The following is a 14992-nucleotide window of genomic DNA, read 5'->3' on the forward strand; positions in this document are numbered from 1 at the left end:
GACCTAATTACCTCCCTCCGTCCTCCAAAAATAAATAAAATAAAATAAAAATAAAAAAATAAAAGTACCATGGATATGGAATTTACAGGGTGAAGAAGACAGCCAATAACTGTGTAATATCTTTGTATGGTGACACATCATAACTAGACTTACTGTGGTGATCATTTTGAAATGTATGGAGATAAACACATATATATGTCTGTGTGTGTGTGTAAGAACTAACATAGTGTTATAAGTCCATTATACTTCAAAAACAAACAAAGGAACCATAGAAAAAGAGATCAGATTTGTGGTTACCAGAGATGGGGGTGGGGGAGGGGGAACTGGCTGAAGGCAGCTGGAAGGTGCGAACTTCTAGCTGTAAGGTAAGTACCAGGGATGTAATGTACAAATGATAAATATAATTAACGCTGCTGCGTGTTATGTATGAAGGCTGTTCAGAGAGTAAGTCCTAAGAATTCTCAGCACAAGGAAAAAGTTTTTCCTCTACTTCTTTCATCTTGTGTCTATAAGCGGATGGATGTTCACTAAACTCATTGTGATCATCATTTCATGATGGATGTAAGTCAAATAATTCTGCCACACACCTTAAAATTGTACAGTGCTGTGTATCAATCATATCTCAATAAAACTGGAAGAAAACAGGAAGAGAAGGGAAATGTAGACCCAGACACACAGGGAGGAAGGCAGGGTAAAGATGGAGCAGAGGCTGGAACAGTGCCACCGCAAGCCTTGGTGCACCCAGGACGGAGGCTGTCCACAGAAGCTGGAAGAGAAACATGAAGCAGATTCTTCCCTAGAGGCTTTGGAAGGACCAGGGCTCCTTGATTTCAAACTTCCAACCCCCGGAAGTGTGAGAGAATACATTTCTCCTGTTTTAAACCACCTAGATTTTGGTAGTTTGTTACAGCAGCCCTAGAAAGCTAACAAAACCATTTGATTTCAAACTGCTGCCCCGCTCCCTTATTCCCTCTTCCCTGATTTACCCTCTCTCCACAGCACCTCTCACTAACTGGCAGAGCCTAATGATTGCTGAGGTTCCCTTTAGCAATGCGTTTCATGACTGTAGCGATCAGCAAATCATTACAGTCTCCAAATGCGATATAACTTTCCCTTCTCACCTACTCTTCCGCCTCAAAATGTTTATCCCTACAGGTGTGGCACTGCTTCTTTAGTAAGGGGAATACCTGCTAAACCCGTCCGGCAGCCACTGCTCCTCCTGTCCCAGGTCCAAGAAAATAGCTGCACGTAGTTACTGCACCAACACAGACCCAAGGAAACAAATAAAACCAAAAGAGGACGTATGTATCATTTAATTTGAGGATCTAATTTCGAGTACGTGTAGAATATGGACCTGCTCCGTGCTATACTTGGCGTATACACAGGACAAACTGATTTCAGCTGTTTGATGCTTTTTCAAAAATCACTTTTGTGAGATGCTGTAGGCAGTACCCAGCTATCTCTGAAGTAGATTAGAAGTAGACTGAATCTAAGCAAGACTCTAGATATAGCTACCTGTTGAGGGGAGATACACACAGATAGAAGACTGAATTAAGTGATACCATCAGGCATGAAGGCAAATCCAAACTGTGGCACATTCAATAGAAAAACCTTGCCTTCTCCATAAAGTCGATGGTAGTAACAAAATGGAGTGGGGTGGGTGGGAAAGACTGCTATAGATTTATGAAGACAAAAGAGAAAAAACCCAAAACAAAACCATGCAATTTAGTGAGTCTTGCTTGGATTCTGATTCTAGCAAACAAACATTTAAAGATATTTTTAAGACAGAAAAATGGGGCTTTTAGAAGCTATTAAGGAACAACTATTAATTTTGTCAAGTGTGTGGATGCATTGTCTTTATGCATTAGAGATGTAAAGTGTTTATAGGTAAAACGATGTAATATCTTGAATTTTCTTTAAGATAACCTACTCCACCCACCACATTGAGGAAGAAAAGACAAAACAAGATTGTTGAAGCAGAGTGATGGGTATATACAATTCTCTCCATTTTGGTTTCTATTTGAAAATTTCTGTAACAAAAAAATTTAAGATCATTGTTACCATGTGGGGTGTTCCATGGAGTTCATTCATTCAACTTTTCCATGTGCTAGTTACTGTTGGGTTACCAGTGGATGCTGTAGATAAACAAGCCATAACTTACCCTAGGATTTCCATGATTTATTTAGCTCAGAGAACTTTTGCCATGGAGCTATTTTATAATCCAATATTCTATCAGTGTTCAAAGCTCAGAATTCAGACCCTGGGTGTTATACTACCCCTCGACTGAGACAGTGGTTTTGTTTCTGTAATTCCTCTCCAGAGGGGACCCATACATCTGTGTGTGCTGGAGGCCTTCCAGGGTCAAGGATCAACTGAGTCATATTCACCACTCTCTACTCAACAGAAGGCCCTGGTCTGGCCCCATCTTTGATGCCCTTATGCTCCCAAGTTTTTTTTTTCCCCCTGAGTTACTGATTTCAAGCTGGAGTCAGATGATTTGCAAAATGACCTTGTCTTTCCTGTGTATTTCACACCACGAGGGCAAAGAGAATAAATAGGTACAAAGTCTGTTTGGCTTCTGAGCCCTAGAAAGAGGCCCATATTGCTGTCATGTGCTTGTCTGATGAGATGTTCCAGAGTTTGTTTTTTTCTTTTTTTCTGGCTTCATAAAGTCAGGAAATTAATCTATACTGCTTCAAGTAGCTTTTCTTTCAGCGGTGTCATTGATAGCCAGGCTATGGCTACCAAAGGCAATGCTACATTGTGAAGGTACTGCTGATAATTTGGGCAGATAGGGAAAGGCTTCACTTCTCTTCCTTATTCTTCTGTTGCTCAAGAATTGTGGTACCTCTGCCAGAGGGCAGAAAAGGAACAGGATAGAACCTGAAAATTAGTTTGATCTTGATGGAGATGATGCTGATCATGCATTTTTCATCCAGCTTTATAGTTTAATAAACTTTCAAATATATTCTCATTTGCCCCTCATGTCCATCTTGCAAGTTAGACCAGTAGTTGTCTCCATTTTAAAGATGATAAAATTATATCTTAGAGAAGTCAGGTAACGCTTTCAAGTGCACTTAAATTGTCTGTGAAGGTGTCAAGATTCAAACCTATTCTAGCTCTTATTACATTGCCCAGTGACCTTTCAACTACTTTGCTCGACCTCTTAAACATTTGATGAAGGACAGTGAAGAAAAATGTAGACATTAGAGTTATTAAATTATCCATAATATCTTCATTAGCACAGATGCTATGAACTTAGCTATGTTTTATTATTCCCCCCCCCCTTTTTTTTTTTTTCCTAGATACGTACTCTTTTTAATCTGCAAGCATCTCTGGGCATTATAATGTAAAATCAGAGTGTCTTCCACTTTGCCTAAAATATTTTAATTGGATCAGAATGTGATTTTGGTACTGTATATAATATACAGTACAATTCAGGACTTTCTCCTAATGAGTCCATTTCTTGCTACATCAAGGCAGGATCCTTTTGGCTTATGCCTGCCATCAAGGCAGGACAACTGGTATTGGTATTTGGATCAGTGTAAGTGTCAGGCAGTGGTAAATCAGCACACTTGTCCCTTATGAAGAAATATTGCCCAGAGGACACGTGAGGGGAGTATTAACATCTCTTCACGGCCATCTGGTTCTTTTTAGCTGAGGAATGCTCACCGGTTATGGCAGTCCCAAGCAAAGCCCATAGGAAGAGATACAGCCTTCGATCCAAGCAAGGAAAACAATGTCAGGGAATGGAGGTAGTGTTGGCAAAGAAGTGATAGTAACACAAAAAGTAAAACCTGAGATGAACCAGGTGGAAAACTTACTTGTTGGTGGGAAACATGTTGGTTGAAATCATCTTTATAAGGAATTTGTACTATTGATTATATTGTCTAGTCTCCAAGCTGAACTGCCATTAAGTCCAGACATAATAAAAATTCAAGGATTTTTTTTAAAGCAATGACAGTATTAAGTAAAGAAGTAAAGATACTTGTTAGTCATTTGAATGAATCTTCTTAAAATATAATAGAAGATACTTATTCTAAAGAACACAAATGCTAATGAGGATATGAAATCATAGGATAATTTAATTGAGATTCCTCAGTAGAAGAGATATTTTTTCCAGTCCAGTTGAGGGTACACTGGGACAGCCGATCTGCTGGCTTATACTGGCACGGTCACCACCTTGTGTCCCATGGCAAAAGACTAATCCCTACACATGACATTCTTCAATTTGGAAAATACGCGTCCTGCACATCGTGATAGGAGAGATAAACCAATCATGGCAGAAGTGTTACATCAAATACCTCTGTTGTTGAAAGAGCTCTCATTACACATTTTTGGTCTGAAAAGGAGAATTAAACATACCAAGTTTTTGCCTTCAACTTACTTTTATGTAAATCATAAATAAATTAAAATTGCAGATAATTTGACAATGCTCTGAGTTAGAGATCAACTTACTTTTTAGGGGCCACACAACATGCTTAGTTAGCAAGATTTATGTTTATTAACCCTTCTCCAAATTATAAATGAAAAACTAAGCGGAGAAAGATGTTATTATTGCATTGAGTATACAATATATCTACAGAGTCTAAATAAATACATGCCCCAAAGAAACTCACATTGTGAAAATGAAGGTGGATTATGACTTGTTTAATAATAATGATATTAGATGATTCACATTTGTCTCCAAGCAACTAGACACTATAGATAGGTAAAGAAAAGTTCTGAGTGTGCATTTAATCATTACTATAATAACGTATATAAATAGAGTATTTAAAAATATATATCCACATATATAACCTCCTTTCAGCTATAACACAAACATTATGCAGACCCAACTACTGGATTCTATAGCAATGAAGCCAAATATTCCAATTAAACCTCCTAGCAAGTAATCAAACAGAATAGATTTTTTTCTCCAGGCATATATGGAATATTGAATAGACTTTTTAACTCTTCTATTATTTGTAGGATTCCTCACAAAAAAATTTATTCTGGCACAATTCCCAATTTTATTCTTTCATACTTCTCTCTTTGTGTCAACAGAAATTCAATTTTGTAATAACCAAAACCAGAGTTTCTCTTAAAGTTTTTAGATTTTTATCATACAACACTGTATGAAACTGATTTGATACAATAAGAAACATTCTGCTTCTTGGGGATACTTTTTGGCAGTTACTGAATACTAATCAGTGTGTCAGGAATTTTTGGTCTAAATACCAGGATTTACTTTCTCTTTAGCTTAATATTTTTGGGGAGGTGGGGTGGGGTGGGGTGGGGAGTGAATATCCCATTGAGTTACTATAGCAATACAATTTGCTGTTGAAACTGTAAACATTCATGAAGACTTGGCTGGTGACACCCTGCAAAAATATTTTAGTCATTTTGAATAAGACTTGAAACAACATTTCTACAATGTTTACCACTAGGTGAAAACAGGAGGTTGGGCATCCAAACAATGAAACATGCCTCAAATGAAATGGAAATCATATTTACTTTCATTGCCCTCCTTCTACTTTCTCTCTCTCTCTCTCTCTCTCTCTCTCTCTCTCTCTCTCTCTCTCTCTCTCTCTCTCTCAAGAAAGAAAAAGGAAGAGAGGAAAAAACAAAGGAAGACAAAAAAGCTGAATCAAACAAAAGCTATCTGGACATATTTTAGGAACAGTGCCTGCATGTGTGTGTGTGTTTATGATTGTGTGGGCCTGCCTATGTCAAATTTCAGCTAGAGAGTATTTCCTACATCTACACAATTTCTACACCAGCTTGAAACCAAATAATATTTAATCACTTCCATAAAAATGCCAAAATAAGAAAAACATGCATGAAAAAGGCAGCAATAGGAAGAAGGCATGCTATATATGTTATAGCTGACCACAAGCGTCATTCACAAAACAAGCAAGTGGCCTAAACCAGGAATTTTCCGAATGCTTTTTTTGGGAGAAGTTAACTCCCATACAGAGAGCTTCAAAATAGAAGAGGAAAATGACAGGTTAGTGCAGACCCTTTTTACTGATTTATCCCTAAAATAAAGACCACATCTTGAATTAAAATGCAAGTCCCCAGAGTATGCTTATGAGAAAGCATAAATATAAACAAGAATTCAGTATGCCAGCCCTTTTCACAGACAGAAAACCCAGTTCTGTTGAGGAGGAGATTTCTGTGTGACAGGCTGACCCTGCTTTTCCAACCTGGCCCAGCCTTCCTGGTTTTGGAAGCTTTTCTACTTCTGACTCTGTTCTCTTCTCCTTTTGGTGTTTTTAGAGAATGACAGAGTTTACCCAGTAGGAAATACTGGATTAGTTTTGGCAATACCTCCATTTCTCCACTGGCTTGAAGAAGAATAAGGACTACCATGCGGGGTTGCTGAATTTTGCTAGGAGAGCTTTGAGGCATTATCCACAACATCAGCTTAACTTTAGTTGCACTTGAGGGAAATCGAAATGGTCCACAATAGCTCCTAGAACCATGACTCTCAGCATCTTAAAGCACCCCATCAAGTCCGGTCTCCTATCCAGCACTTACATTTCTTCTACGATACCCTCGCTGCCCCAAGAAGTCATTCAACTTACCCTAGAACACTTCCAGCAAAGGGGATTTCCTGAGGCATTCTGTGGTGTCCTTACTTAGATTAAATAACTTCTCTGTTTGATCCTCATCGAAAGCGGGTACAGGGTAAGATCCAGCCTCCTTTAGCAAGCTGCAGATTTTGCTTGCTTTTTTTTTTTTTAAAGGCTCAGAGACATTGTATAAAACTAACCCAGATGTCAGCTGATGTCTTATGTACTTAGAGGGGGAACTTTGAGTTCCTTCCTATCTCTCTGTGGATTCTGGAGGGGAGATGATTTACAGTTTTCTTGGCTGACTTAGAGCTCATGTGTCTGCTACTTTTTTTTTTTTTCAGTTCATGATTCACCCTGCTGTTCCTTGTTTGCCATCTCTGTTTTGCACCACTTTGCCATCTCTGTTTTGCACCGCGACAAACTCAACATCCTTCTTTGACCAGTTCAGTCTACCTCATACGACATCCACTGAAATAAAAACCCTTGTGAGTGCAGCAGTCTTTTCTGAAGGTGTATGGAAATGAAATTGTATTTATTTATTTGCTCAGGTTTTCTTTACTTTTTTCTTTCTAGTTTTATTGAGATATGATTGACATACAGCACTGTATAAGTTTAAAATGTACAGCAGAATTATTTGCCTTACATACACCATGAAATGATTATCACAGTAAGTTTGGTGAGCATCCATTTCATATAGATACAAAATTAAATAGAAAAACATTTTTTTCCTTGTGATGAGAACTCAGGATTTACTCTCTGAACAGCTTTCATACACTACGTAGAGCACTACTAATTCTACTTAATCACGTTGTGCATTATATCCCTAGGACTTACAACTGGAAGTTTATACCTTCTGACTGCCTCTGTCCAATTTTCCTTCTCCCCATCCCCTGCCTCTGGCAACCACAGATCTCATCACCTCTTCTATGACTTAGTGTATCCTTCTGAGCTAAGAGTGGAAGAGTTGGCCCTTATCTAGATTAAAAATATATCTAGGTCTAACTTATGGTTACTGGGGGATAAAGGAGGTGGGAAGGGATAAATCAGGAGTTCAAAATTTGCACCTCTTGGGAACTGATGGACATGTTAGCTGTCTTGATTGTGGTGGTCGTTTCATCAGTGTATATACATCTATCAAAATTCATCAAATTGAACATCTGAAATACGTGAAGTTTACTGTATAGGAATCACGCCACAATAAAAGTGCTAAAAACAAATACATCTAGGTCCATTTATAGCAATAGGTCTAATACAGGGGTTAGCAAACTAGAGCCCAGCCCACAGGCCAAATCCAATCTGCCACCTGTGTTTTGTAAGTAAAGTTTTGTTGAAACACATACAGAAAAAAATATATATCTTATATAAGCCATATATATATATATATGGCTGAAATTGGGTGTATAAATTCCTTGAAGTATTGGTGAAAGTACTTGGGAAAGAGAGTGAGAAAGTTGGGATTGAGGGTGAGTTACCTGGGTTCAAGTTCTTCTGACACATTACTCTTCCACTTTGGCTTGGAAGAGTGGCATGGCCACTCACCCACTGGTCCTGGCTCACCTCACTTCTTTCTGTCCTGCAGTCTTATGGAATCTTTTGCTTTTGCCAGAACACAATGCTAGAATTTCTTTTGCTGCCTACTATTTCCTTTACCTAGCCTGTCTTCATCTGCTTTGTCCTTTTGAACACCTAACTCTTTTTAATCATCTTTGAGATCTTGGCTTGGACATTGCCTTTCTGGAGTGTTCTCCTTAACCTCTGCAAGACTGACTTAGGTTACCTTTCTCTGCACTCCTGAGAGTTCTGTGCTTCTGAGAGTTCTGTATAGAGATAGTCACTCTATCATAATTCTCTAGCTGCTTTCTGTATCCACTCCCCAAACAAAAAGCATCTCCAGCACAAAGACTGTCTCTTGTTTATTGCATGTCCTCAGCACCTACCACAGGACCTGCATGTAGTAGATATTAAATATATATACTTTTACAATGAAGAAATCAAGCGAGGGAAGAGGTAGGCAGGGCTATAGACAATAAGTACATCAAAATAAGAGGAAGTCAGTGGTTCTGTTAATGACCTTATAAGGATATTTAAAGGTATTCTCTTTTCTTCTTGCTTTCAATTACCATAGTTTTTTTAGATTGGTAGCATATTCATTCTTTCCAGCAGTAGATAAAATAATGGTGCATGTTGCAATCAAAGGAGTCGCAGAGTTAATGAACTGTGGTACATAAAAGTTAAGTATATATACAACACATATTCCAACTTCGTGAGGGAATAAAATGGAATTGGAGCCTTGAGTTGGACTTACAGTGCCTGAGGGACAAGGACTGTAAGAACTTGGAGCTACCAAAGTTTCTTGGCTCGGAGAGAAAAGAGGAAATGGGGCCATGGAAAAAGAGTGAGAGCAGTGTGGGAAAGCTGTGGGATTCTTCCCAAATAAGCAAGATAGGCTGCAGGTTGATGAAGTTCCTCACCCCAACACACTCACCCAGATCTATGACAAAGTAAGTTGTAAAGCTTAGTTTGACCTATTGTTTGGTAATGTTGAAATAACATGTTTTAACGAGGTTTCACAGGCCACCCTGCCAGAAGGGGGAACAAATTATTGAAAAGAAAAACAAGGATTCTTGTTTCAGGATGCGTCATCAGTCAGTTAAGAAAACTTGGAAAGTGGAAGCTCTCCATGTTCTTATAAGCCAGGATGCCAAACCAAAACCCAAAGTAGCCACTGTTGGACAAAACCCCTGATTTTGCAAAACCCAGTCCCAAACCAACTCTAGCTGAGTACAATCAAATGACAGACAATATTTAGAAAGCATTTTTTAGAAGAACAGCAGAATGTTCAGTCCAAAAGGAAAATACCCTATCCTTGAACCACTAGTGAAATTTACTGACAGCAGACTACAATAATATTAGAGAGTTCATTGTGATAAAAAATATTTGTTTGGGCAATTTGTGAGCAAATTAATAGTATGTATCTCCAGATAACCAGTGCTTTCACAGTGATCTTTAGCAATGTAGGACATATAGATTAACTTAATTCAAAATAGAATTTAATTGATATCTTGACTTCATATACTCCCTCCTTTCACCATGACTTTATTAAAGTTTCTAATCTTTTACATTTTGTCTAGATTTTATCTAGTTCTAAACGTACAGTTGTGAGTAATTCTATAAAAATCATCATTAAAGGGAAAAACAGGGAAGAAGACAACAAACTGTTTTTAAAACAAAAATTCTAAAGGGTCTAAATAATAATGTCTCTTTTTAATGCTGAGTAAATTGATCTTTGGCAATAAACAGCTCACCCTCAGGAATCATATCAACTGTTTCCTGGTAAGAAAATTCTATTTCAGTGCAGCAGAAGAAGCCCATATGTGGCTGTTGTTTATCCAGAGAGCAGTATGATTAATATGCTCACAGATTGTGCAGCCATTAGTTTTTCTTTCTTCAATCCAATAACATTAATGGAGATTAAGAATCCACAAACAGACAAAACTGACACAACATTGTAAACTGACTATACTTCAATTAAAAAAAAAGATATAAAGTATGACATTAAAAATCGTATTTAACTTTCCCTAAAAAAAAAGAAAAGAAAGAATCCATGAACAGACAGAACAACACTACCTATTTTCCAAGTATGCATAAAAACACAAGGATACCCATTGTTATGGACTAAATGTTTATCCCCTCCCCTCAATTCATATGTTGAAATCCTTACTCCCAATGTGATGGTTTTTGGAGATGGGGCTCTTGGGAAGTAATCAGGTTTAGATGAGGTCATGAGGGTGGGGACCCATGAGGGGATTAGTGCCCTTACAAAAAGAGGAAGAGAGACCATTGCTCTCACTCTCTACCATTAGCGGCCACAGCGAGAAGGCAGCCATCTGCAAACCAGGAAGAGCACCCTCACCAAGAACTGAAACTTGGTCTTGGACTTCCCAACCTCCAGAACCATGAGAAACAAATGCCTGAGATATAAGCCACCAGTCTATAGCCATCAGTTTCTAATCATAAGTCAGTCATAGATATTATTGTAAAGGTAGAATTTTTATCTTTTAAGTGATAACTTTTTTCCTCTCTACTGTGAAGTTATGATTTCCAGGCCTTAATTATCATGAGACATTTCCTCAAATTAATTCCTTAATTCCTTAAAAATTAAGGTAATGAAAAAATGTTATTCTTCACAGTTGATTAAAGAAAGAGTGTAAATTTGGACCCCCGATTTTCTGAGCTACCTCACTGTACAATTGGGTGACAAAATTACTTTGATACTGAGCTTCATTTTTGTGATAACATTAGGTTTGATTTTCTGACAGTTATTGAAAAGTCCAAGTGACTCCTGATTGCACTTTCCTACAGCACTTCTGAGAGCTCTAGAGATATTCCATATTTCCAAAGAAGCAGCATTGTCATTTTTGCCCAGGTGTAAGTAAAGAGTTATGTGCATTAAGAATTAGTGCTGCAAGCAAACAGCATGTATCTACCGACTGACTGAGTGTTTCTTAGACAAAGATGGCTTTGTAGCCTCAAACAAGTCCATTTGTTCGGGTGAAGGGGGTATTTTGTGAAGGAATGACAGGCTGACATATATTTATTAATGTCTCTCACACTGTGTGACCAAATCTGGCAGAGTGGCTGTCAATGTAACAATTTGTCACAATTTTGGAATCCTTTCACACATGTAATCCATGCCTTTGTTCAAACTGCCTAAAGTATTTGTTTTCTAAAAGATTTCTTGGGCAAAATTCCCACAAAATGCCCCTTATTATTTTCAAGACTTTCAACTCTTCCTTATATACACGAGATAGATTTCCTATTTTTAACATTCTCCCAGGAGAATATATCTCTTTAGGAACATCCTGGAAATAAGACTTGAATCTTCAAAGAAAAAGTTGGGGCACTTATATTTACATTGGATATTTTCTTATAAAAATGTTATTAATCAAATTATGTGATGAACATTTTCTGTGGACAAATGTATTTGCAAGGATCAGTGTCAATGAGAATGCGGTCACTTACTGTTTTTTAGATAGCTGATGGCTTGGGCCATCCAGTGCTTTCATCTTGGCATTTTTCCTTGATCTGGTTATTACTTTTGTAATTTTGATTTTTTTGATATTTACCTCTAATAAGTGATTGTAATAGCCACTCAGCTAAGACATGGGATAGAGCCCAAAGATGTCCCCCAATATTTTAGTAGTTGTAAAATATGTAAACATATTTTAACACGTTTTATAAAATATGTGTTCACACATATATACATACAATTTAAAGTATAACATATTAAAGATATATGTAATTTTGCAAAGCTCACACGGCTGACCAAAGACAAAATGGTGAAAATTTTAGGGAGGCAGAATTTGCTTCAGTATCTGCTTTCTAACCATCAGGATTATCCTGTCACAGAAAGGGCTACTTAGGGAGCAGTGAGTTTTTCATTCCTAGAAGTTTTCAAACAGAGACTGGGCTTTTTGCTGAAGATACTGTCAAGCACTGGAGGCGTATATGAAATGGTCTCTAAAGGCCCTTTCCCCTCTGAGACTGCACGAAATAAAAATATCATTTGAGGGAAATTGAGTTTTAATTTCCTGTTCTTTTCAACCAAAAAGGAAGTCTTCTGCGTGGGGAAGAGAAACATTGTTAAAATTAATTGAATGTCAAATGTTGAGATTCGGACTATCAGTTTATACAGCATCGTATTTGTTGTCCAAATGTTTATCTCAGAGAGGATCAGGACCATAAATAGCACTTAATCACTTAACCAGTAGTCTTTTTTTATTAAGCAATTTTTAGGTTTTACTCGAAGCCCAGACAGCCATATCCTTCCGTTATGGGTTGAATTGTGTCTCCCCAAAAAGATGTATTGAAATCCTAATCGGTAATACCTCATAATGTAACCCTATTTGGAAATAATGTTGCTGCAGATATAACTAGTTAAGTTGAAATTAAGTCACACTGGAATAGCATGGGTCCCTACTCTAATGCAATTACGTTCCTTATATAAAAGAAGGCCATTTGAAGACACAGAGATGCAGGGAGGATGCCATGTGAAGACAGAGTTGGAGATGGGAGGGATGCATTCACACGCCAGCCAAGGAACAGCAAGGATTTCCAGCCATCATTAGAAACTAAGAGAAGGGCATGGAACAGACTATCCTTCCCAGCTCTCAAAAGGAATCAGCTCCACTGACACCTTGACTTCTGACTTCTGGATTCCAGAACTGTGAAATTTCTACTGTTTCAAGTCACCCAGTTTGTGGTATTCTGTTACAGTGGCCCTAGGAAACTAACACATCTTCCTTATAGTCAATCACCTTTAAAGACATCTATGTATTTACACTCTTCCAGAAAACTTCTAGGTGTATGCACACATAAATATCTTTTTTCTTTCCAGTACATATTAGAAATATATCATGAACTGCTTTATACTTGGCTTTATTATCTTTTCTCAATTACCGTAATTGAAACTTGTTCTGTATCAAGACATGAAGAGCTGCTCTATTCTTTTGAATGGCTGTGTAGTAAGTCACTGCGTGGATTTAATAATATATTTGACCTGTCCTCTACTGATGGTCATTCCAGCTCTAACTACAAACAGTGCTGCAGTGGACATTCCTGGAGAGATGCCTTTGTGAACACATTCCAATATGTGTACCTGATAAATTCTTGAAAGTGGAAATGTCAAGTCCAAGGATACATGCCTTTTAAAACATGATAGTTTTTGGCAAATTGTCTTCCAAAAAAATAATTCTAGTGAACATTTTTATCTACATATGACAGTGCCTGTATCTTACCAATTCTGTAAGGGACCACACTTTTTGATTTTTTTCCTTGTCTTTAACTGTGGCTGAGGTTAAGTTTTGTTTTCACATCTTTTGGTTGCATATATTTCATTTCCTTCAAAATTAGCCAATTTTTCTAACGAGTTTCTTTTATTTATGTGTAGGAGTAGGACCTCCTTTTTAAAATTTTATTTCTTAGCCCTGTTGGTATGAGGGACAATAGCATAGGTGGCAGCTATCAACTGTGAATATTTTTGTCTTAAAAGTAGCTTTTGCATATAGAAAAGACAATTCAAAGATTGACCTTTGCTTAAAAATTTAGCGTTTAATTTATTAAAGTCAAAAATCCAAAACTGTACTTCTTACTTAAAATTTTAGATTCGATTTACAGATTTATTATTCTTTTTATAAATCCACATGATTTTAGTAACCATTTTAAGGAAAATTTTGAATGTGTATAATCATATTTATGCACTTAGTTAACTAAATTCCTCCATATATTTTTTAAACTAATTTTGTAAACTTAATCTGCTTTACTCCCTTTTTAAGTATATAGATTGTTTCTCTGAAACACTTTCCCAGTTACTTAATATTTTTTAAAATCTTAAAAAAAAGCACATAAACATAGTGAAGTTTAATCCTCTTCCATATTCCAAAGCTTTAATAAACATTTTATATGAGTTAAAATCACAATTCTATATCCACTATTTCCTTATGCATTTTAAATTGCAATTACTCACCTCATCTCTCATTTTAATATGCCAGGTTCCCTTAAACATTACTAATATTTCACAATTTCCAAACATGGATATATTAACCAAAAACATTAATAAGATTGTTTTGATCCTTTTGAACATTTTTATACTCAATTCTAAGTTTTCTAGGGTTGAAGGATGCTTAGCTACTAAAGGAAATCTGTCATGTAATAACATTTTTGGGGTTGACTTTTCAGCTTGCTTGAGGTTGCTTAACAACCAGAAATTTAGGTCAGAACACGCACTGAATTCTGATAGAACACACTGAGTCCTGTTTAAGAGTTTATAAGAGGGACTTCATAATTTGAAGGCTGGTATTTCAGTCCTACCTTGTGTAGCAGAGATCCAAGTCTGCTGGAAGGATCCTTTATCTCTCATTGAACTGATTCTCCGAGAAGCTTAACCTTTTTTGGAGTTTCAAGACAGAAATTGTTTTTCTTACCTAACCCTACAGTTTGTAAAACTCGGTGGAAACCTGTATTCTTTATATATACTTCTGAACATAACTTTTTCATATATTAAAATAATATCAACTGAACCTGTGCATTATCTCACGGCTTTCCCTTACTATTCAGTCGCAACCTCAAAGGACATCCTACTGACAAGAAGAATGGTGGGGCATTGCTTTCAATCCATCTATATCTCATCTACCTTTGTTTAGTCACTTGTGATTTGACTGAAAGACCTCATCTTGATAATATGGTCACCAAATGAAGGTCAGATACATATCATATACACGTTTTCAAATGTATCCACAAAGACATTTATCCAAAAATGTCCACAGCAGCATTGTTTGCATTACAAAGGCTGGAATCAATCCAAAGTCCCACTAATAGAGGATAGGTTATATCACCTATTAAAAGGTGCTTAGGCTTCTGCTTCACATTTTAGG

General features: G+C 37.0%; 1 protein-coding gene across 2 annotated transcripts in view; it reads right to left on the reverse strand.

Moving 5' to 3' along the window:
• The window catches only part of DAB2 (DAB adaptor protein 2), a 162702-nt gene that overhangs the window by 62584 nt on the left and 85126 nt on the right, over window positions 1–14992 (reverse strand). Inside the window, exon 1 of one of the 2 annotated variants that reach the window (XM_014559662.2) lies at window positions 6570–6715. The exons of the other annotated variant lie outside the window; for it this stretch is intronic. The gene's annotated coding sequence lies outside the window, so the exon portion shown is untranslated. Of the gene's footprint in view, window positions 1–6569; window positions 6716–14992 lie in introns of those variants that run through there. 2 annotated transcript variants of the gene reach the window in all.

The sequence above is a fragment of the Camelus ferus genome, chromosome 3 (genome assembly GCF_009834535.1).
Source record: "Camelus ferus isolate YT-003-E chromosome 3, BCGSAC_Cfer_1.0, whole genome shotgun sequence".
NCBI lineage: Eukaryota > Metazoa > Chordata > Mammalia > Artiodactyla > Camelidae > Camelus > Camelus ferus.